Source organism: Erythrolamprus reginae, chromosome 6 (assembly GCF_031021105.1).
Source record: "Erythrolamprus reginae isolate rEryReg1 chromosome 6, rEryReg1.hap1, whole genome shotgun sequence".
NCBI lineage: Eukaryota > Metazoa > Chordata > Lepidosauria > Squamata > Dipsadidae > Erythrolamprus > Erythrolamprus reginae.
Genome location: NC_091955.1, coordinates 44,146,383 through 44,171,555, shown reverse-complemented (window position 1 = coordinate 44,171,555; position 25,173 = coordinate 44,146,383). Strand labels below are relative to the sequence as shown.

The window sequence follows — 25,173 nt, the reverse complement described above, 5'->3', positions numbered from 1 at the left end:
ACACCCATTTTGGCCTACACCCCCCATTTTTGGCCTAGCAGGCTTCGGTGAAGGGAATTCCAAAGAGCACCTATGCGACACATGTTTGGCAGAACTTTTTTTAAACCTTTTTTAGTATCTTTTACTACCTGTCCGGGCGAACTGGCCCGAATGGATAGCAATTCACTCCTGCATTCTACACTTTCGCTGGTATACTTTGGTTGCTATCTTTACTGATTTTATGTGTATTGCTTGCCATACTTTTGTAGATATCTGACCTGGTAATGATCTAACTTCATCCTGTAATAGCAGAGATTCTTGTAAATAAGGAAGATCTCCAGGACCGTCTTCTGCCGCACAAATCCCAATGGCTGATAAAGTCCTACAGAGTTGGCCTTTTCCGGGTCCCATCGACTAAACAATGTCATCTGGCGGGTCCCAGGGGAAGAGCCTTCTCCGTGGCGGCCTCGGCCCTCTGGAATCAATTCCTCCCAGAGATCATAACTGTTCCACCCTCCTTGCCTTTTGTAAATTGCTTAAGACCCACCTATATCGCCAGGCATGGGGGATTTGAGACATCTCCCCCAGGCTTATAGAGTTTATGTATGATATGCTTGTGTTGTATGCTTTTTTAAATGATGGGTTTTTCAATACTTTCTTTTAATATTAGATTTGTTACATTCTATATTGTTATTATTATTGTTGTGAGCCGCCCCGAGTTTGCGGAGAGGGGCGGCATACAAATCTAATAAATAAATAAATAAATAAATAAATAAATAAATAATAAAGAAAGAAAGTATGTTATATGCTGAGGTCTCGCTATATAGAATTTCAGTATGCTCCTTCCATATATCTTTGATTTTTTTTAAAAAACCAGTTACTGCCTGTCCTTTGACTTGCCAATTCAAATCAGAATTGTCTTCTGAGTTTAGAGATATTTTAGAAGATATTCTTTATTTTTCAATATCAGCTTCCTTCTTTGATATCTTTTCAAATTTGTTGTGATGCTATTCCTTATCTCTTTGAATAACTCCCTGAAATTTTGTGTTAACTTCTTCTTGAAATCTTTTTCCTTTCCCAGCTTTGGCTTCTTTTTTATTCTCTGAACATTTCTAACCTTTGTTCTGAAATTCAGTTTTGTTTTGTTTTTTCATCTTTTCACATTCATCCTTAACACATTTCTTTGAGAGCATTCTATGTTGTGGTGGGCTCTGGACCAGCTCCTGCAGTGGGGAATTTTGCTGTTGATTCATGGGAATCCTCGGTTTATCAGAGATCTGTTTTGTTGCCAGCAGACTCAGACAGTGAACTTGGCTCACAGCCAGGGACAGACAGTGGGGGAGAGGAAACAGAGGGGGAGATGGGTGCAGCCAATCTCCAATTAGTGAGTCATCAGAATCAGAGGAGAACTCACTTGTGGATGCCTGTGTGCGCAGGCTAGTGGCAAGAAGGGAACAGTTGCACAGGTGTCTCAGAAGATATGTGTTCAAAGGGTAATTATGTTAATGTGTTTGTGATAAATTACGAGTGTTGAGAAGCATGGTCTGTGGGCGTTTATCCGTTTGTGAAAGAAAGACTTTTGGAAGACGATTGCTACAGCGTATTCAAGGACTTTTAGGGAATTTTGGACATTTCAGAGTTTCTTGAGGAGTTTTGGCTTGTGTGGCTGTGGGAATTAACAGCTATCTTATCTACTCTTTTCGTTTGGCATGCTTCTGCATCTAAAGACTTTTCAGATGAGAGTAATTTGACTCTTCTCAGAGCTTGTGTTTCCAAGACTGTTATATAAATTTGGTTTATTCCTTTTTTTTACTGTGTGTGTGTTTGAAACTCATTCCCAACTCACTGGGGGCTAATTGCCAATAGCCCGGCATAACATTCTATAGGTACTCTGCTTCTTTGTCAATGAGGTTCAAGATTTCTAAGCAATTTAGGTATTCTTCTTGAAAATAATGAGTTTAAGCTTAAATTCATAGCAGGGATATTATCTGCCTTGGTTCTTCCACTTATTTATTTATTTTATTTATTTATTTGTCAAACAAGTATAGTATTATAGTACATAATAACATAACATAAGTAGAATGTAGTAATATAAAGGATAATAAGACAGTAGGACAGAGACATTAGGTACAAAAGTGCACTTATGCACGTGCCTTACAGACCTCTTAGAAAAGGGGAGAGGTCAATTGTAGATAATGTAAGGGGTTGGGGGAAGCAACAACAGAGTCAAGTAATGAGTTCCAGGTGGTGACTACTCTATTGCTGAAATCATATTTTTTGCAGTCAAGTTTGGAGCGATTTACATTCAGTTTATATCTATTACGTGCTCTTGTGCTGTTGTTGTTAAAGGTGAAGTAGTCATTGACAGAGAGTACGTTATGATGTATGATTTTATGAACAACAGTTAAATCAGTTCGGAGATGACGTAGTTGTACATTCTCTAGATTTAGTATTTGAAGTCTGGAGGAGTAGGGTAATTTGTTACGTGAGAAGGAGTGAAGGACTCTTCTTGTGAAGTATTTCTGGACTCCTTTGATTGTATTAATATCTGATATGCAGTGTGGATTCCACACAGGTGAGCTATATTCTAGAATAGGTCTTACAAATGTTTTGTATGCTCTGGTTAATAAATCAGTGTTTCTAAAGAAGAAGCTACGTAAGATTAGCTTAATGCTTAATGCTTTTTTGGCAATGCTGTTACAGTGGGCTCTAGCACTTAGGTCATTGGAAATGAGTACTCCAAGGTCTTTGACTGAGTGAGGGTCCTCTGTTAATTCAGTTTTACCAAGTATGTATTTAGTATTTGGATTCTTTTTACCAATGTGTAGGACGGAGCATTTGTTGGTAGAGATTTGAAGTTGCCAGTTGTTAGACCATTCAGCTACATGGTCAAGGTCCTTTTGAAAGGTAGAAGTATTGTCAGTGGTATTAAATAGTTTAACATCACCAGCAAAGAGAACAAAACTGCTTGTGATATTGTCACAGAGATCGTTTATGTAGAGTATAAAGAGAGTAGGTCCTAAAACACTGCCTTGTGGGACACCACTGTTAACTGGAGCAGGATTAGATATGGCATTACCTATTTTGACCACTTGTTGTCTGTTGGACAGGAACACTGAAATCCAATCATGCAGAGGTCCAGAGATGCCATAGGATTTTAGTTTCAGAAGTTTGTCATGAACTACTGAGTCAAAGGCTTTGCAAAAGTCTATATAGATTGCATCTATTGATCTACCCTGATCAAGTTGGGTAGTCCATATGTTTTTACAGTGTAAGAGTTGCAGATTGCAGGATAATTTTTTCCTGAAACCAAACTGTTTGTTGGAAAGTAGGTTATTGGTTTCAAGATGAAGTGTAATGGATTGGTTTATGATGGAATCCATGACTTTGCAAGTGACACAAGTCAGGGAGATTGGTCTGTAGTTTTCAATGTTGCTTAGATCACCTTTTTTGAAGATAAGGATGACTGTGGCTAGGGACCAGAGTTTAGGTAGGGAGCTAGTTGTAGAAGATATTTTGAAAATTATGCTTAGGGGTTCCGCCAGGGTTGAGGAGAGCTTTTTTAAGAAGTATGCAGATAGTCTGTCTGGTCCAATAGAAAAGGAAGGTTTTAGGTTGTGTAATGATTTTTTAACATTTTCCTCTGTAAATTCAATTTGTGTTAGATCATTGAAGTTAGTTGAGTTGCGACTAGGAAATGCTTGGTATGAGCCATTGCTGTTAACAAAGACAGAGCTGAAGAAGGTGTTAAAGAGGTCGGCTTTAATTGTTTCGTTGTTATACTCTATCATTAGGTCCTTTAAGCAGTGGGATGGATCTAGAGTCTTTGAGTTTATTGTTTACAAAGTTATAGAAGGCACGAGTTGATTTTGTACATAGGTGGTTTTCTTCTTGATTAATGTGATAGTTGGTACATTCAGTCTTTATTTGATGACATAAATTTTTATAGCGGTTTTTAAAGTTTGCAACATGGCCTGTTTTATTTTTACTCCAGAGTAATCTTCTTTTGGATTGTAGCTTTCTTATTTTTATGGGTAATTTATTTTTCTTGGTTTTGGTGAATATTAGAGGTACATATAATTTTATGACTCTTTGGATTTCAAGCAAAAATATATTGTAATAGTCATCTACAGTGATACTGCCGGAGAATATTGTGGTCCAGTCAAGAGATGAGAGATAAGATTCTATGTTTTCATAGTTGGCCTTTTTAAAGTTGAAATTGGTTGTCTTTTTTTTTTTAAATAAAATTTTTATTGATTTTATAAAATAGTTACATAAAACAAACATACAACAGTGCACGGTGCATGTGCCCATCACCTAACAACAAGACACCCCCCATCACCCCTACCCCCCATACAAGAGGATTCAAAGAATTTAATTTGTTTATCTATTGTTCCTTGGCTCTATCTTGCATCGAATATTACTAAAAGAGTGATTGCAGTTTATTTTTCACATTTACATCACAGATTCTACTCAACATATAATCTTTTACCTTATTCCATTGTACCATCAGCTTCTCCAATTTGTTCTCGTCAAAATTATTTAATCTTATTTCCATAATTTCGAAATGTATGTGGTCCACCATGTACCAGTACCAATTTTGTAGTGTCCATTTTGTAGAGTCTTTCCAACCTAATACCATCACCGCTTGAGCACTTTCCAATGCTGCAGCTTTAATTTCCTTGAATTCTCCTAGTTCCCTGTATTTAATTAAAATTGCTATTTCTTTTGTAATTGTCCAGTTAATGTTTAGCATTTTATTAATTTCATTCTGTACTTCATTCCAGAATTTCTGAATTTCTGCACACTCCCAGAGCATATGCATAAAGATTCCCTTTTCTTGGCACCAATGCCAACAATTACCCTTCTCTTTCCCCTGGAAGTGTGCAATTTGTATTGGTGTATAGTACCATTTATGTAAAATTTTCCTTCTCATCTCTCTAACTCTCGTGTTTTTAATCTTATATATATTTTCTATTATTTCTTTCATTTCGCTTTCATCTATTTGTAAGTCATTTTGCCAGCATCTTGTCAAACTTTTTGTTACTTCCTCTTCCATCTGCAATAGCATTCTATATATATTACTGGCTTGTGCTTTACTCTCATTTATCTTTTCTCTTATTATTTTTTCTAAGCAATTTTCTTCTCGTAAGAGAGCTTCTTTATTCTCACTTTTATTTAAATATGTGCTTATTGCATTAATCTGCAGCCATTTCTATTTACCAATCCACCATTCCAATCGAGTTCTACTAACTCTTCCATCTTTCTCATATAATTGTTCAATTCTCATTATCCCTTTACTATTTAATACTTTGATAATTCTGCTTAAGTTAACATCATCCCCTATATTCAATACATATAACGTTGATAGCCTGGAGATCCTAATTCCACTTTTCCTCTGCCATTTAGACCATATTTCTAAACATGCTTTGAGAGGATCGCTTAAATTGCTAATTTCTGTTCTACTCCAATTTTTAAATAATAACTCTTTATTATTTATATTATTAATTTCCTTTTCTAACTTTACCCATTTCTTTTCCCCCCATAACTGTAATTCCATTAACCTTTCTATTTGAAATGCTTCTCTATATAGTACTAAGCACGGGCTGCCCCAACCCCCCTCTTTCTCTTGTGCAAACTGCCAATGTTTTCTTATTCTAAGCTTTTTGTTTCCTTCAATCCAAAAATTTAATTTGCTGTCCCATTCTCTTAGTTTTGCCTCAGGGAAGATACCCGGTAGAACCTGAAATAGATACATCATTTTTGGTATTATCATCATTTTAAGGGCCCTAATCTTGGCAATTCTTCCTAACTTTTTTTCCTTCTAGTTTTTAATCTGCTTCTGAATTTTTTTCCATATTAAATTATAGTTGGCCGTTACTATTTTTTTTGGATTCTTGAACAACCAAATTCCCAGGTATTTCATTTTTTTACAACCTAACTTCAATCCTGATATTTTTTGTATCTCAATTTGCTCTTTAGGGCCAGTATTTAAACATATTATCTCTGATTTCTCTATATTAACCATTAGTCCCGATTGATCTTTAAATTCCTGGAGCAGTATCATTATTCTTTTCATCATTTCGATTGGGGTTTCAGACATCACTATAGCGTCATCTGCAAACAAATTTAATTTCAATTCAAATTTCCCTATTTGATAACCTCTCCATTCCTTATCGTTTCTAATTTTGTTTGCTAAAGTCTCAATTGCTAATACAAATAACATTGGGGATAGTGGGCAACCCTGTTTAGTTCCATTCTGAATTTTAATCATTTCTGTTCTGTTATCATTTACTCTGATTTGAGCTATATTATCCTTATATATTGTTTCTATAATTCTACAGAATGAATCTCCCATATTTAAATCTTTACATAATTGAAATAGGTAATCATGATTAACTTTGTCAAAGGCTTTGTAGACATCTAACTTTAGAATACTTAGTTTTCTTTTGGAATTGGTAGCATGGTGTATAACATTGACCACGTTTCTTATTGGTTCGTAAATCTTTCTTCCTTTAACAAATCCATATTGGTCTTCTCCAATTACTTTTGGTAAAATATTCTCCACCCTGTTTGCCAATATTTTCATAAATATTTTATAATCCTGATTTAATAAGCTGATAGGCCGATAAGAACTTGGATCAGTTAAATCACGATCTGGTTTTGGGATAGTTATAATTTCTGATATTTTCCACGTCTGTGGAGTTTCAGAAGTCTTAATTACATTATTAAACAATTTTTCCATATGCGGTAATAATTCATTCATATACGTCTTATAATATTCAGCAGTAAAACCATCTGGACCTGGGGCTTTAGCAGGTTTCAACCCTTTAATAACTCTAGATATCTCATCATTTGTGATTTTTGCATTTAGCATTTGTCTATCTTCTTCCGTTAATTTCTCTTTGACCTCTATGGTTTGCAAAGTAATATGTTCTTTTTTGTATAAATTCCCATAAAAGTCACTCATTATTTTTTCCATTTCTACATTACTACGTTTAATTACACCTTCCTTATCCTTTAAAGCAGAGATATGGGATTTCTCTTTTCTTTTTTTCAAATAGTGTACCATTTGCTTCATTGATTTGTTCCCCCATCCCCTAATTCTATGTTTTATAATCATCTTCATTTTATTCCATCTTTCTTCATCAAGTAATTGTAATTTCTTTTTCTTAAATAATAATAGTGGATTCCAATCTCTATTTCTTGTAATTTTTAAAGTTTCTTGGATTAAATCTATTTCTCTTAATAATTTTTTCCTTTCAGCTTCCCAGGATTTTCTAATAAAAGCTTCAGTACAGCCTTGTGTGTATCCCAAACTATTGTTTGCTTAATTTCACCTGTTGCATTAATACAAAAGAATCCATTCAGTTCCTTTTGTAATTTAATTCTATTTTCCTCATTAGCTGAAACCACAGGGTTATATCTCCAAATCCTTTGTTTCCTGCCAGCCTCTAACTCAATCACTGCTGGTAAAGGCGCGTGGTCTGATAACCAAATACTTTTCATTCCACTTTCTTGAGCTTTGCCTCAGCTGTCTTATTAATTAACATATAATCAATACAACTAAATTTATTATGTCTTGCAGAATAAAAGGTGTCCCTATTTACTGTATTTTCATGTAAATCCGTCATATTGATTTTATTTAAATGTAATTTTTTCTTTCCCCCCCCCTGCTGTTAATTCCAAGTTGAAATCGCCTGCTAAAATCACTGTACCTTCCGCAAAATTATCTAGTTTCCGTTTTACATTCATTATAAATTGTTTTGCATTTACATTGGGGGCATAAATTACCGCTAAGGTTACTAACTTATTTTTTATTTTCCCCTTAATAAATAGCATTCTACCGTCTTTGTCCATTTTAATATTAATTAATTGAAATAACACTCTTCGGTTAAACAAGATGGCAACTTCTCTAGATTTGGCCGTCCCTCTTGACTCATAAACTTGTTGCCACTCGCTATTTGTAACTAATGTATCTGTTTTTTCCCTTCCTTTATGAGTTTCTGATAAGAATAAAACATCAGCTTTACTATCCCTAGCCAGCTTCATGATTCTATAACGTTTTTTCTGTGATGAGAGACCATTTACATTCAACGACAATAACCCTATATCACCCATTTACATAATTTTAAATACATTTCCCCCTCCTGCAAAACAGAGCCTACCGGAAAAATGCTTTTTAATTACCATGAATCCCCACCCTAGTGCCTCTTCCCTGACACACACACCCCAGGGGGAGGCAACGAAAAAACCTTTCGTTATCGAGAGGCACCCCTGGATTTGCGTTCCACCAGAAAGCTCCCCCGTCTCTCCCCATTTAATACCATATCAAAAGATTCCCCCCTCCTTCCCTCTTCTCCCCTTATTAGATAGCGAAAAAAACCAAAAAAATACACAAAAAAGAGATTAATTAGTTGAAAGCCATAGTACCATATTAGCAAATCAGCTCAGTTCAGTTCATTATTTCTTCTTCTGGCGCGTAACTCTTGGCTCGTCTCTTTTCTCTTTCTCTTTCTCCTGGAGAATTTCCAGTTCCTTCTGAAGAGCTGCAATTTTTTCTTCCTTGCTTTGTTCTGCTGCACGGATCGGTTGGAGCATAAACAACTCATCCTCCCCTCTTTCATGTCTCGCCTCACCGTTTCCTGCTTCTGTCTGGCTTTTTGATATCGATGCCTGGGACGTTCCCTCCGGATTTATCCCCAGCTGATGAAGCAAATTTCTTCCCTCGTTCAAAGATCTTGCCTGGAAAACTTTGGAGTCTTTAAAAACAAATACTGTAGCTGGATAATGCCATGAGAACCTGATTCCATTTTCGTAAAGTTGGGAGGTCACTTCTCTCATCTGATTTCTCATCTTGAGGGTTTCAGCAGACAAATCTTTTAAAACGCATATTGGAATAGCCTTGTAACGTAAGTTTGGAATCTGCTTCAACTCTCTGAATATTTCTGCCGCTCTCCTTTCCGAGGTAAACCTTACAATAATATCTTTTTGATCACCTCGGTTCCGAGATCCAAAAGCCCAGTGCGCTCTTTCAAATTCTTCTGGGTCACATTTAACATTGTTTTCACTGAACCACTGGTGAATTGCTTGAATAAGATGTTTACTCTCCGCGAAATCTTTAGGAAATCCCCTCAGGTGAAGATTGGGCCTCCTTTGTCTGTCCTCCAAGTTAATTATGCGTAATTCCTGGCGAGACTTTCCCTCCTCCAGTTTCCCAATTCTTTGATCTTGTGTTTTGGACTGTTCTTTCAATTCCGACACCCCAGCTCCGACAGCCGCAATCTGCTTTTTCATATCTTGGAGTAGCTGTCCCATACTGGCAAATGCCGTTAGCAATGAATCCATCTTTCCTTCCAGCTCCGAAGTAGACGCCATCTTTTCCTTTGTTCTCACTTTTCCCCCTTACTCACGTTTAAAACTGTTAATTGCGTCTTCTTTACACTCTTTCTTATAAAGTTTTCAACAGCTCTGTTCAACTCGCTTCCTCTCAATCCGCTATTCACCAAGCTAGAGAGGGTTGTCGGGGGTTAACTTTCACTTTTCTTCCTTCACATGAGGGAGCTTTCTTTCGGTGCGTCTATCCTTTCGCTGTTGCCTCGAGCTAGAAACCCTTTCACTACTGGCTGGACTCCTTTCGCTGTTGCTAGAAGCTGGAAGCTTTGAATGGTTTAGCTGGGAGTCAGTTAGAAGCTTTGGGATGGCTCAGCTGGGAGTCAGGCGATTTGAAAGTTACTAGAGGCTTTGGGATGGCTCAGCTGGGGATCGGGCAATGCAGAGTAAAAAGACTCTTTTCACTTTTGCTAAAAGTTAGAAACTTTGGATAGCTTAGCTATAAGTCAGGCAAATTAAAAGTTATAAGAGGCTATGCCGCCGCTTCGGATAGATCAGCTGGGGATCAGACAGGCTGGGCTGGATCAGGCTGATGGCGCACGGGCAGATCGCTGGGGTTAATTTGCTGGGGCTGGTGGTCCTGGGATGTTGATTGGGGTTCTGTGGGGTTCTAAGGGCAGTAGGGATCAATCACTTACGGTCAGTTGAACCTCAGGAGTCCTGTTGCTTTCAGCTTTCACACAGGATCTTTATGGAGATGGTTGATGGCTTTGAAGATACTTTTCTGTCTTGCCTTTATCTGGTAGGTTTCAGTTGCTTTGTGGCTGAAATTCCTTGTGGCTGGATGGTTTGTTTGTTGGTTCTGGATATTATTAAATCAGATAAATGGTATTTTAAGTCTGTCTAACTAATTGAATTGTAACTCTGGTAACTCTAACACCAGGATTCCAATGTTTTTAATGTTTTTCTTCAAACTAAACATCTGCCTAAATCGCCATCTTGGCTTGCATCATTATATGAAAGTCAGATGAACAAGAAGCTGTGAACTGAAAGACAAGTGCAAATATCCCACTGATGAACCCTCTTCCAGGTCCCTCTACATCTCGGATTCACCACAGCCTGCCAGTACAGTAACTGATTCTTCTTAGCTCCGCTCCCATCCCCAGAGCAGTGTAAACTCTTCTGATTGAGGGCTGGATGTTTTCACTCCACACACACTGTATGTCCTTCACTGAGATACTTCATCCAATGAGTGTAGGAACTGTTCCCATGAAGGCAGCCTTTTGTGATGGCCATGAGCTGGAACTCAACACAATACCCGACTCTTTCTCTCCCGCTGAGCACAGCACACTTTCTCCTTGCTTTCCCATAGCCTCCGGTGGTTATTAATGCGGGGAGAATGGAGTCCTTGCTCAATGTTCCTTGCTGAGTCCAATACTCCAAACAGCCAGCCAGAGCAGGGCAGGCTTGTCCACCATTTCTGGGCTCCTGGATCACATGTCTCCTTTGGATGCGGTAGGCCGCTTTGCAGCGTTCGGCACACCCAGTCCATTCACTTCAGTCAGCTTGATTTGGAAATTGGTTATGACCAATTTGTGATCTATTCTACAGTCAGCCCCTGGCTACATCTTTGCTGTTATAACTGATCTCCTCTACCTCTTTCTACAGATAATCTTGTCAATTTTATTCTGTTTGTGTCATTTGATGATATCCAAGCATCCAAGAGTCTTCGGAGAGGGGTGGCATACAAATCTAATGAATGAATGAATGAATGAATGAATGAATGAATGAATGGATAAATAAATACATAATAAAATAAAATAAAAGAAAATAAAATAAAATAAATTTACTGTAGGTGTCATTACATGAATAATATGGTAGCAATGAAGGATTGGGTTGGCAGAAACTGATTAGTTGTTACTCTGCTTCTTTTCTGTTCCCAAGGCTGTATGATCTGTTGTGAGTGCTCCTTGTCCACCTCTGGTCATGTCAGATTCTGAGGATGATGAGCCAGGCCCCTCTGGATACCCTGGGCCAGGGGGGTTGCCAGGTGATACAGAGTGAGATTAGGGGAAAAGTGACTTGAGTGAACCCGAGAAACCACTAGAGGGTGCTGATATGACAATGAGAGAGTGGTGCCAGTTGGAGGATGAGGAAGACATTAGAATGGATAGTCAGTGGATAGATCCTCGCTATAGGATATTGCTGAAAAGGCAAGAGGAGTTGCATAGTAAAAGGTATTAGCTTACAGTCTTAGCCTCTTTGGGGTGTGATGTCACTTTCAGGCAGTATAAAGCAAAGGATCTTGGGTAATTGGGTGTGGGATTTCAATGTCGTTCAATGGAAGAGGTTTTAGAGTGTTGGGGGGGTGCTTGAAAACGGTTGCAAAACCATGATTTCTGCCTCAGAAAAAGACATTCTCTGCTGGATGATTTTTGCCCAGGATTTGGGTAAGCTGCTTCATATTCTTGAGTGATAAATTGACTATTCTCTCTAAGGAATGCCCTTTAGGCTGTGTTTGGCACCTTTCCTAGATCTTCTTGATGCTTCATTCTGGAGAGAGAAATAACTCCCTTTTTTCCTTGCCATTTTAAATCTGCTTTTTTTTGGCAAAGATTTTTTTTATTTTTCTCTCCAATTGCAAATACAATATAAAATACCAACAACATCAAATTGCATCACAATAAATTAATTTTGAGATTACGGTATACATATCCTTTACTTTTGACATCTGGACAAAAATAGCTGCTTAAGTTTCTTATATTATACTGATAAGCTATTAACTAATACACTTTTTAAGCTGTTCCTAATTCTAATCACCTCTAATTGATTAGGCTGTAGTATTTCAAATTTCTCCATATCTCTTCCATATCCATTTTCATATATATTTATTAACCTTTTAAAATAGTAAATGCCCTTTAAAATAAAAGAATCTATAAATAAAGAAAAAAAACAAAAACTTCGAATAACAAATTCAAGGGGGGGGAGCCAAATAATATATCACCAATATTGCCAAATTAATAAACCGAATTAATAAACCTAAATAATAATTCATTTAAATAGGTATTATAAAAAGAAAAAATAAAGATATAGGATTTAAAGTTAAAAAGGAAAAATAAAGGAAAAGGGAAGGTGTAAAAAGAAAAAACAGAAGGAAAGAAAATAAATACAAAACAAAAAAAGAAAGAAAAAGAAAGAAAGAAAGAAAGAAAGAAAAAAGATATTTCTTCTTTTTCTTACAAACGCCCCATGTAAGTCCAAGTAACTTTATCGTAGCTTGCAGAACCTTATGGTTCACAAATGAACCAATAAAATCCTGCAACCCACTCTAGACCTAATAGACTCATCATAACCTTCTCCATTATCTATACCCTATGAAATCATCATACCCTACTCTAATTATATTGCTGTACACTCAGTGGAATCGTCATACCCTACTCTAATTGTATCACTGTAAACCAAGTGAAATCATCATGCCCTATTCTAAAAAGGAAAGAAAGAGAGAAAGAAAAAGAACCACTATTAACCCACTGGAATCAACTTCTAAGTATATCGCTGCATACCCAGCTGAATTGTCATACCCTACTCTAATTATATTGCTGTATACCCAGTGGAATCATTCTGCCCTGCTCTAAATATATTGATCCCAAAAGATAAAAAGAAAAGCTCCCTTTCTTTAAAACAAATTAAATTATAACCTTTCATAAAAAAATTTAAATAATCATCATAGTCCACCTTTTTAAATTATGATCTATGTTTCTGTAATTCCATGAATTCTATAATCAATGATTACCACTGACATTGTTTCCTTTTCTTTAAATAATAAAAATCATCAAACATAATCCTCCTTATTTTCTATTTCTATAATTCTTATAATTCTATTTCTGTAATTTATATATCATAATTCAATTCATTGATCAGCCACCTATATGAATTCCATAATCTTTACTTATTTTATAATAATTATTCATAGTAAAATCCTTTTAACTGTAACAATCATTCTAGTTATTTTTTTTATTTTTGCTACCTATGCACCACCCCTCTCCTCCAAATACTTAAAACAATATCATTATACTAGTCATTAATATTAATCATCCCTAAAAAAGAACATGGCCATTTTCCATTTTTAATATTTCATTATTTCACTATTCCAAAATTTTACCCAGAAAATAATTTTATAAATCCAAAAATATCTTATCACATATGCAACTTAAGTAACTTCTTTCACTTTAGTTAATTCCCCCTCCATTAGACCATTCTATCTCCCAATCAATATTCATTACCTTTGTCATTATAATTTCCTTATAATATAAACCAATTAAAATTGAAATTTCTTAATTAACATCTTTACATCATTACATCTTTTTGCATAATTTCTTATATATATAAAGCTGTATCATAGTTTCAGTCTTTTTCCTTAAAACTGCTGTTGTTATTATCAGTCATACGTCCACTCCATAATTCTTTCTCCAAATGTAACTCCAATCTGTCTCTGATAGAAAAATCCAGTATGTGAAAATTTTGTTCTATTGCCAATTATGTAACCATGTCTCTGCAAAGATCCTTGTTCCAAAACAATGCTCATATCGTCCTTTTTTCATAAAAATAAATACATAACAAAGAGAATCCATCCTTTCAACCACACAGCCGATAAGGAACTATCTGCTGCCCTCCTTTACAAATACAAATCGGAAATCTCGTTGCAGTAACTCCTCAAAATCAGAAGATGGCAGACCATTAACAAAGCTGATGCTTCTCTTCCTTGAATGCAAAGGGAAATAACTTCAACAAAAAAAGAACGTAATCCAAATAAAATCCAAATGAAGTCCAAATTCAAATTCCATATCTTTAAAGACTTTAGAACTCTTCAAAAGAGAAGAGATTAGGCAATTTGCAGTAATTTAAAGCTTCCGCTGTTTGCCTCCATGCCAAGCAGCCGCTACAATCCAATTTTCGGCTTTTCTGTTTCTGTTAGTAGAATTTTTTAAAAATAATCAATTTAGATTCTCTTCCAGCATACCGCTTAGCCATTTTTCACCACGCCTATGCTTAAAACTTTTCCTCTTCCCAGATGTTACCGCTCTTCTTCAATCTCCTGCCTCATGTTGTCTCCCGCGGCTAGTGTTGGCACAGGCATAGCAGCCTGGCCAACTCCACACCACCTCTGGTGTGAGACAAGGCTGGTTCGTCAGGTGGGGTATGCCGACCCCAGACCAGACCCTCCGGTAGCATCCCCTACGTCATCTCCCCTCCGGGGAAGTCCAGTTCAAAAGAACTGGAACCCCCGGATGGTAGGGATTCAGGGCTACCCTCAAGAGAATGAGGGAACCCCATGCTGGCGCGGCCATTGACCCCGTCCCTCTCCTCATTTTAAATCTGCTTTTCACTGTATGTGCTTTTATCAATAAAGAGGGTTTTTTACCATGCAATAAGGGACTTTTTGAGTCAGGGGATTCGCTCGGAGTGCCATGCACTGAGCATGGTCTAGCTATATCTTCCTCTTTATCACTACAAGTACAGTATAAAATGAAGGAAGTTTTATTTACTGTGGTAAATGAGGAATGGAAGTTCTCTTAATTTTGGCCAATTAGACATACTGTAGAAGAAAATTTGAATAAATATGTTGATTACCCAACATTGTTTTAAGCTTCATAAAAGTACTTTACTAGAAGAGCCCTCCACTCGCAACAGAATACTCTATGCAACTAGACTTACAATCCTAGGTTTAAAAAGCTTAGAACTACATCACCTTAAACACGACCTAAGCATAGCCCTTTAAAATCATCTGCTACGATGTCCATCCTGTCAATAATTACTTCAGCTTCAACCACAACAATACACAAGCACACAACAGCTACAAACTTAAAGAAAACCGCTACATACTTGACTGCAGGAAATACGACTTTAGTAACCGAGTAGTTAATGCATGGAACTCACTACCTGACTCTGTAGTATCATCACCTAACCCCCAAAACTTTACCCTTAGACTATCCACTGTTGACCTCATCCGATTCCTAAGAGGTCAGTAAGGGGCGTGCATAACTGTACCAGTGTGCCTTTCATTCCCTGTCCTAATGTTTCTCTCTTACTAATATCATGAATATAAATATTGTTATATCTTTGTATACAACCAATTCGTAGATGGATGGATGGATGGATGGATGGATGGATGGATGGATGGATGGATGGATGGATAGATAGATAGATAGATAGATAGATAGATAGATAGATAGATAGATAGATAGATAGATAGATAGAAAGAATACAGTAATTGAAAAGCTAAGAATTGCTTTTTAATTGCCAACTTCCCCTTTGGCTGATCAGTGCCAGTGGTAGGATTCAACTGATTTGGGTGAATCATTTGTTAACTTTCTGAACAATTCAGCAAACCTGTTGTTGGAAGAAATCTTCTTCCAAGAGCTTTTTGTTTTATTCCCACTTTACAGGGCTTTACATTCTCATGTACCTCTGTGTTGCTTGGGGCCTAATCCTGCTTTAAGTGTTTTCAGAAACTGCCTCTCCGGTTAAGTCTGCAGAACTGCATCTCTAGAGGTTTTTGTTTGTTTGTTTGTTTGTTTGTTTGCTTGCTTGCTTGCTTGCTTGCTTGCTTGCTTGCTTGCTTGCTTGCTTGCTTGCTTGCTTGCTTGCTTGCTTGCTTGCTTGCTTGCTTGCTTGCTTGCTTGCTTGCTTGCTTGCTTGCTTGGGGCTTGACTTTTTAAAAAGCTTTTTACACTGTTTGGGATGTACTTTTGGGTGTATTTCCAAGAGGCAGGATGCAAGCTTTTTTACTTTTACTTTTTTTACTTTTGGGGGCATGTGATCTTTCCTTTAATCTGGATGATTCCTTAGCATATCTTGTGAGGTGAGGGAAACCAGCTGGTATCTTTAAGTGGTCATGAGAGGCCACGCGAGGCAAAAAAGCCCTCAACGTGAGTGAGTATTGTTGAGTTGACCACACCCATCCAATCACAATGACAACCCAGCCACACCTACCCAACTGGTCAGGCAGAGAACCGGTTGTTAAATTATTTGAATTATTTGATCACATATATCCTCACAAATCTCAAATTAAATTCTAAATTGTTTATGAAACAAAGGCGGGAACAGGGCCCATCCTTAATCCAATTCAGAAACTCGGCTCCTCCACATGCTCAGAATAATAATAATAATAATAATAATAATAATAATAATAATAATAATATATTAGATTTGTATGCCGCCCCTCTCTGAGGACTCAGAGCGGCTCACAATAGCAATACAACATGTAATCGGTTGCTGGGATTCGTGTGGCAGAAGGCGGTCACGAAGATATTCTGTTCCGATGCCATGAAGGGCTTTATAGGTCATAACCAACACTTTGAATTGTGACTGGAAACTGATGGGCAGCCAGTACAAGCCATAGAGTACTGATGAAGCATGGGCATATCTGGGAAAGCCCATGATTGCTCTCGCGGCTGCATTCTGCACGATCTGAAGTTTCCGAACACTTTTCAAAGGTAGCCCCATGTAGAGACCGTTGCTGTAGTTGAAACTCGAGGTGATGAAGGTATGAGTGACTGTGAGCAGTGACTCCCTGTCCAAGTAGGGCCGCAACTGGTGCACCAGGCGAATCTGGGCAAACACCCTCCTCGCCACAGCCGAAAGATGGTGCTCTAATGTTAGCTGTGGATTGAGGAGGATGCCCAAGTTGCGGACCCTCTCTGATGGGCTCAGTAATTCGCCATCCCCAGGGTAATGGACAGACAGATGGAATCGTCCTTGGGAGGCAAAACCCACAGCCACTCCGTCTTGTCAGGGATGAGTTTGACCCTGTTGACACCCATCCAGACCCTAACAGTCTCCAGGCATCAGCACATTACTTCCACTGCTTCACTGACTGGACATGGGGTGGAGATGTATAACTGGGTATCATCAGCATATTAATGATACCTCACCCCATGCCCTTGGATTATCTCACCCAGCAGTTTCATGTAGATATTGAATAGCAGGGGGGAGAGGACTGACCCCTGAGGCACCCCACAAGGGAGCAACCTAGAGGTCGACCTCTGACCCCCACTAACACCGACTCCGACCATCCAAAGAGGTAGGTGGAGAACCACTCAAGGACAGTGTCCCCCACTCCCAACCCCTCCAGCCGGTGAAGAAGGATACCATGGCCGATGGTATTGAAAGCCGCTGAGAGGTCAAGAAGCACCAGGACAGAGGATAACCCCTTGTCCTGGGCCCACCAGAGATCATCTAACAGTAAGACCAAAGCATTTTCTATGCTGTAGCAGGGACTGAACCCTGACTGCTCAGGGCCTAGATAATCAGCTTCTTCCAAGGATCGCTGGAGCAACACCACCTTCTCAACAACCTTTATGGGAAAGGTTGTTGAGAAGGTGGTGTTGCTCCAGCTCCACGGAAGGTTGGAGACTGGATAATAGTTGTTGAGTACGTCTGGGTCCAGGGAAGGCTTCTTGAGGAGGGGGCACACAAGTGCCTCCTTGTAGGGAGCCAGGAAGAACCCCCTCATCAGAGAAGTGTTGACAATCTCCTGGACCCAGCTGCGTGTCACCTCTCTACTGGCCGAAACCAGCCAAGAGGGACATGGATCCAGTAAACAGATGGGGGAACTCCAATGGCCTTGTCCACTTTGTCAGGTGTCACCAGGTCAAACTCCTCCCAGACAGATGGACAAGGACGGGCCCCAGTCAACTCAACTGACTCATTGTCAGCTGACACTGCAATCCAATCAGAGTCAAGGTCCATCCGGATCTAAGCGACTTTATCAGTGAAAAACAAGTTAAATTCCTCGGCACTGCTCTGCAAGGGCTCCCCAGTTCCCCCCCAAATAAGAAGGGAGTGGGTTACCCTAAACAGAGCTGCTGGGTGGCATTCTGCTAATGCAATCAAGGCAGCATGCTATGTGCACCTTGCCGCCTTGAGCGCCACTTTGTAAATCTTAATATGAGCTCTTACAAGTGTTCGATCAGATTTACTTTTCCTCCATTGCTTCTCTAGACGTCTCTTCTAGAAAAAAGAACCAGAAAACAATTAGAAAAAATAATAAATAAATTTTTAAAAAGTGAATTGTTTTTAAAAGATAGCAGCGTCCATAGACAGGAACCGATTGAACCAGTTCCGTGACATTATCATGATGTCATCAGTGGGTTGCTACCAGTTCAGTCAAACCCAGAGGAACCCACCTCTGATCCCCGTCTAATGAAACTTTGGGAAAGCCCCCAGTTTCAAGTTGGGCTGCTGCATGCTTGTCTTGCAAATTTGGAGAGTGTGAGAAGGGAACATGAGTGCAGTTGTGGTGCAGGGAGAGAGAGAGGAAGAAAGTGCGGAAGAAGAGGAGGAAGGTAGCAGGAGGAAGAGGAAGCAGGACTAGGAAGAGGGGGACAACACAGAAGCAAACATAACAGAAGGAAGAGGAGGAAGGATGTGCAACTTAGCTGTTGCAAGCGAGTTGTAAGTGCAGCTGACGGAGGACTTTTGCACTGGGCAAGAGGGCTTTGCATGTGCCAGCCTTATTGTTTCAGGGAATGAACAAAACCTTCAACTGAATGAAGCCTTCACACCCTAGTTCAACCTACCACGGCTTGCTGCACCGGGGGGGGGGGAAAGAGATCCTGTTGTGCCTTGGATCCTGCCTGTGTGCAAGTGGGGCATTTAAATGCAAATAGGGCACTTGGAAACAAAGCAATTTTTGAGGGCAATCCCACTGCTGCGCTTCTGCTTTCTTCAGCTTGGATAGAGGCAGGCACCCAAGCTACTGGTGGCGGTGGTGGCAGGGGCCATCTCAATCTCAGCAGCCATCGTCCCCTTTGTCCAGCCAGCCAGTTCTGCCTGCCCTACTCCCCACCTGGCTAGCCAGCTGGCACAAATCTTCACCACTCTTCTTCAAGTAACGACAGGCTCCGTGGAACAAGGGGAATCATTCGGGCCCTGGCTTAGTGAGCTCTAGTGGGCTGGACATGGGTGTGAGTGTCAGTGTTCCAAATAGCATCTGACAATTTAATCACAGTCTGAGGCATGGCCTTTCTCAAAATTCTGATTTATTAATTTATTTTCGCATACAAAAAGGGGGGATGTGGGTGTACTAGCGTCTGTGCACATGTCCACATCCCTTCCCTCTCCCTCCACATATGCACACACACCCGCACTGCCCCCCGCACATGTGCACAGGCCTTCCTGAAGCCTAGTAGGCAGTGGTGGATTCATACCAGTGTGATCTGGAGAGCCATACCAGTATGAACCCACTGATCTTTTTTCTGGCATCTCCATGTCAGAAGCCCTCCCCCCCCCCCCCCATCTTAATGCTGACCTTTAAACTTTGTCCAAAGCCCAGTTGAGGGCTTCTTCCACAGAGACGCAAAAAAAAATTGCCAAAAGTCAATGGGTTCATACCAATATGGCTCTACCCCCACCCCACCACCACTGTTGCTAGGTTTAAAAAATCCCCAACCAGAAGTGCATTTGTCCATTGGGGGATATATTTTTTTTGCCTCTGGCACATGTGAGCAAACAGCCAACTTAGGCTATGGACAGCATTGATCTGACCCACACAGCTGCCCTGAAACCAGTGAGAGACTGCCCTGTCACCTCGCCCCACCCCTAGGAGGAAATGAGCACTCAAGCACTGGCATCCTGGATGAAAGAGAAGTACTCCGAACTTAGCTGCAGGGCAAGGGACACCAGGCCCCAGGGACACCAGGCCCCATGCACCCTCATCACCTCCTGTGCATGAGCAAGGGGACATTGCTGGGACAGCCCTCTGCCAGCTCAAGAACAGCTCTGCAGTTTTAAAGCTGGTTGCATACTGGCCCGGATGACCACCACCACATTGCAGATCAATGCCTGGTCGGCCTTGGCAGGCCAGGCTGCTGTGGACCAGTCCTTTCTTATATTTTGAGGGCAGCCCCATGGCCCTGATCTAACCACCTTACGGGATGGATCTAGCCCATGGGCATTGAGTTTGACACCCCTGTTTCAGATAGAAACATAGAAACATAGAAGTCTGACGGCAGAAAAAGACCTCATGGTCCATCTAGTCTGCCCTTATACTATTTTCTGTATTTTATCTTAGGATGGATATATGTTTATCCCAGGCATGTTTAAATTCAGTTACTGTGGATTTATCTACCACGTCTGCTGGAAGTTTGTTCCAAGGATCTACTACTCTTTCAGTAAAATAATATTTTCTCATGTTGCTTTTGATCTTTCCCCCAACTAACTTCAGATTGTGTCCCCTTGCTCTTGTGTTCACTTTCCTATTAAAAACACTTCCCTCCTGAACCTTATTTAACCCTTTAATATATTTAAATGTTTCGATCATGTCCCCCCTTTTCCTTCTGTCCTCCAGACTATACAGATTGAGTTCATTAAGTCTTTCCTGATACGTTTTATGCTTAAGACCTTCCACCATTCTTGTAGCCCGTCTTTGGACCCGTTCAATTTTGTCAATATCTTTTTGTAGGTGAGGTCTCCAGAACTGAACACAGTATTCCAAATGTGGTCTCACCAGCATTCTATATAGCGGGATCATAATCTCCCTCTTCCTGCTTGTTATACCTCTAGCTATGCAGCCAAGCATCCTACTTGCTTTCCCTACCGTCAGAAATCATTACCCCTAAATCCTTTTCTTTTGAAGTATTTGCTAACACAGAACTGCCAATACAATACTCAGATTGAGGATTCCTTTTCCCCAAGTGCATTATTTTACATTTGGAAACATTAAACTGCAGTTTCCATTGCTTTGACCATTTATCTAGTAAAGCTAAATCATTTACCATATTACAGACCCCTCCAGGAATATCAACCCTATTGCACACTTTAGAGCAGAGGTCCCCAACCTTTTTTGCACCAGGGACCGGCTTTAAGCCACACCAATTTTCCACGGCCCGGGGGGGGGGCTTTGGTCATATGGGGGTGGGGTTATGGAGGGGTGGAGCTTAGTGACGCAGCCCTCCACACTTCTCCACAGGGCGGGGAGAATCAGGAGGCTCCTTTGGCGGCTGGGGGCTGCCTGGCTTTGTGATTTTGGCTGGGGGGGGGTTAGGAAGGTCCTACTTCTCCACCCCCCAGCCAAAAATTCAAAGCCTATCTGCTGGATACGGGCGATGAGTGGGACAGAGCGGCGCGGAAGCCTCTTGCAGCAGCTGCTACAGCCACCGGCTTCCGCGCTGCTCGTCCCACCCATCGCCCGTATCCAGCAGAAGCTGCTGCCCGAGTGCTCTTGGCTGGCGGGATTCAAAGTGCTGGGGTGGGGGGGTGTCCCGACAGCCCCCCCACCCCAGTGCTTCACCTCCCGCTGGGACACCCCCCACCCCAGCACTTTGAATCCCACCGGCCAAGAGCACTCGGGCAGCAGCTTCTGCTGGATACGGGCAATGGGTGGGATGAGCGGTGCGGAAACCTCTTGTAGCAGCTGCCACAGCCACCGGCTTCGGCGCCGCTCGTCCCGCTCATTGTCCGTGTCTGGCAGAAGCTGCTGCCCGAGTGCTCTTGGCCGGCGGGATTCAAAGTGCTGGGGTGGGGGGTGTCCCAGCGGGAGGCAAAGCACTGGGGTGGGGGGGCTGTCAGGACACCCCCCACCCCAGCACTTTGAATCCCGCCAGCCAAGAGCACTCGGGCAGCAGCTTCTGCCAGACACGGGGAATGAGCGGGACGAGCGGCGCCGAAGCCGGTGGCTGTGGCAGCTGCTGCAAGAGGCTTCCGCGCCGCTCTGTCCCACTCATCGCCGGTATCCAGCAGATAGGCTTTGAGTTTTTGGCTGGGGGGGGGGAGAAGTAGGACCTTCCTAACTCCCCCCCAGCCAAAATCACAAAGCCAGGCAGCCCCCAGCCGCCAAAGGAGCCTCCTGATTCTCCCCGCCCTGCCCGACGCACCACCCTGTCCTGCATAATGTCCTCTGCCGGGAGGGCAGTGGCGCCGCGGACCGGCTGGAAAACCCCAACGGCCCGGGCCCGGTCCGCGGACCGGCGGTTGGGGACCTCTGCTTTAGAGTCATCGGCAAATAGGCAAACTTTCCCTACCAAACCTTCCCCTATGTCACTCACAAACATATTAAAAAGAATAGGACCCAGAACAGACCCTTGTGGCACACTGCTTGTAACCTGACTCTGCTCAGAATACTCGCCATTAACAATAACTTTCTGATGTCTATGCTTCAGCCAGCTGCAAATCCATTGAACTATCCAGGGATTAAGTCCAATCTTCACTAATTTATCTATCAGCTCTTTATGTGGAACCGTATCAAAGGCTTTGCTGAAGTCCAGGTAGGCAATATCCACGGCACCACCTTCATCCAACACCTTTGTGACATAGTCAAAGAAATCAATGAGATTAGTCTGACATGATTTGCCTTCAGTAAAGCCATGCTGATTTGGGTCTAATAAGTTATTGTTTTTTAGGTGCTGATTTATCCTCTTTTTGAGTAGAGTCTCCATCATTTTAACTACAACTGATGTCAAGCTAACTGGCCTGTAGTTACCAGCTTCTTCTCTACTGCCCTTCTTGTGAATAGGCACAACACTGGCCATTCTCCAATCCTCAGGAACTTCTCCTGTTAACAAGGATTGGTTAAACAAATCAGTCAGGGGGGTAGTAATGACAGATCAGATGGAGACTTGTCAGCAGTAATCTCTTAGTTAGGAATATAAATTTCAGTTTGTTTGGATAAGTCCTACTTGGTCTTCAACCTTACCTTCTTAGAAGAAACAGATTATTATAACTCTTTTTGGTCAGGATTCAGGCCAGGGCATAGGATTTAAGTGGGATTGGGTACATAGTTGGTGATTTGGGAATGGAAGGGAGGAACTAGACATGTGAAATTCACCTCCCGCTACTATCCTTGACGTGTCTGCTTGGTAACAGCCTACTAATGGAAACTAGATTTCTCCCCTCTCTGGTTTTATTCAAGTAACTATTTAAAACAAAAAATTTTGGAGATTATTTCTAACTGAGAAAATGTCAATTAAATTGATTGATAATGACTTATGGAGGGGGAATGTTTGTTGCATTGTTTATCTCTTTAAAAAACACATTACCTGTGGATGTTTTAAATGATTATGTTCCCTGCTAGGAATATTGATTGAATTATAGTCATATATAAATAGAAAATATGATAATAATAGACAGGTTGTGAGCTTGGAGATTCCTGAGCTACGTTATGAAAACTACAGGCTTCCCTCCTGTCATTGAATTGGAAAGAAAATACCTGGATAGAAATAGGGCTGCCCCAAGTGCTCCATATACATCATTGGTTGCTCATCAGAGCCACTAACTTTATTTCTATAGACATAACTATTGAAAATTGGTATGTTATTTAGAACCAGATAATTTTCTTTTTTTAATTAATAATAATTACAATGGTAACTTTGAGCCGGGGTGGCGCAGCAGGTAGAGTGCTGTACTGCAGGCCACTGAAGCTGACTGTAAATCTGAAAGTCAGCGGTTCAAATCTCATCACCGGCTCAAGGTTGACTCAGCCTTCCATCCTTCCGAGGTGGGTAAAATTAGGACCCGGATTGTGGGGCAATATGCTGGCTCTGTTAAAAAGTGCTATTGCTAACATGTTGTAAGCCGCCTTGAGCCTAAGGAGTCTAATTGAATGAATGAATGAATGAATGAATGAATGAATGAATGAATGAATAAATAAATAAATAAACTTGGTACTTGTTGTTAACAATAAGTAGTAAACAAACCATGTGAACTGCTACGTGACACTTTGTTTCAGCCAGGAAGGACTTCCAGTCTGTCTCTTTACCTATGTCAGCGACCTTCCTTCCTATCTGTCTTCTGTGGCTTTTCCTGCTTTCTTCGCCTCCAGAAACTGTAAATGCTCCAATGCTGGAAGTTTTAAAGAAGAGATTGGATAACCAATTGTTTGAAATGGTATAGGGTTTCCTGCCTAAGCAGGAGGTTGCATTAGAAGACCTCCAGGGTCCCTTTCAATTCTGTTATTCTATTCCTTAGCAGCAACTTTTCTGGCATGGCCAACTTCCTGTCTTTTCTCCATAACCATCTTTCTCTTCCTACTGCAGCACATCACATACCAAACAAACAAGTATTGGAACAACATTTTCACATAAAAATGCATCAAGTACAAAATTTGATGAGTTTTGAAGCAGTCAAATACTGAGTTGCTACTGTAGCAATATGAATCTGTATATGCAAATTTACACTTGATTGATTAAAGTATCTGAAATCTTTATTCTATGCAGTAATGGATTTATTCACCCCATATTTGACACCTAATATGAATGCAACACTTCCAGAGTTAGGTATCATACTTAACTATATTTATTTGAATACTGATATAATCCAAATTAAGGTGTTTTTTTACCTGGATCTATTGATAATTGCTCACATCAGTAGGAAAACTCAAAATCTTGTACATGTTCTGAAGTATTTTTATAATATTGTATAGGGCCTGTGATATGTGTCTTAATCAATAGCTTCAAAGCTAATGTGTGTGTTTAGGATGGTAATTTAAATTCCATTTGATCATTTTCATTGCATCTCAAAACAAAGCACATCAAAGGGGCTTGTCAAGGGATGGAAAACACATGTCCCTTTAGAAGATGTTGGACATTGTTCAACATAATTGATTGTGCTGAAGAGTGCTTATGAGAATTGGAATTTAAATGTAAATATAATGGGATAATTACCTGCTATTAAATAATTTGCCTACACCCACAAAATTTACCCCCTGCTTGATATATTTAGTGTTTTGATTAACTTGTATGAAAGCAGCCTGTTTTTTTTCTACACATAAAATCAGTATTGCAGTCAGGATTCAATGAAACATCAAATGATCCTTTTATTACTGTCAGGCTAGGAAAGAAACTAATACTAAGGGGTGGGGAGGAG

General features: G+C 40.4%; 1 protein-coding gene and 1 pseudogene across 4 annotated transcripts in view; one reads left to right on the top strand and one right to left on the bottom strand.

Annotated features, from left to right (window-relative positions):
- Nucleotides 1–25,173, top strand: part of GRIP1 (glutamate receptor interacting protein 1) — a 585,000-nt gene that overhangs the window by 488,094 nt on the left and 71,733 nt on the right. The window lies entirely within an intron of this gene.
- On the bottom strand, nucleotides 10,336–10,869 carry LOC139168973 (somatomedin-B and thrombospondin type-1 domain-containing protein pseudogene; annotated as a pseudogene).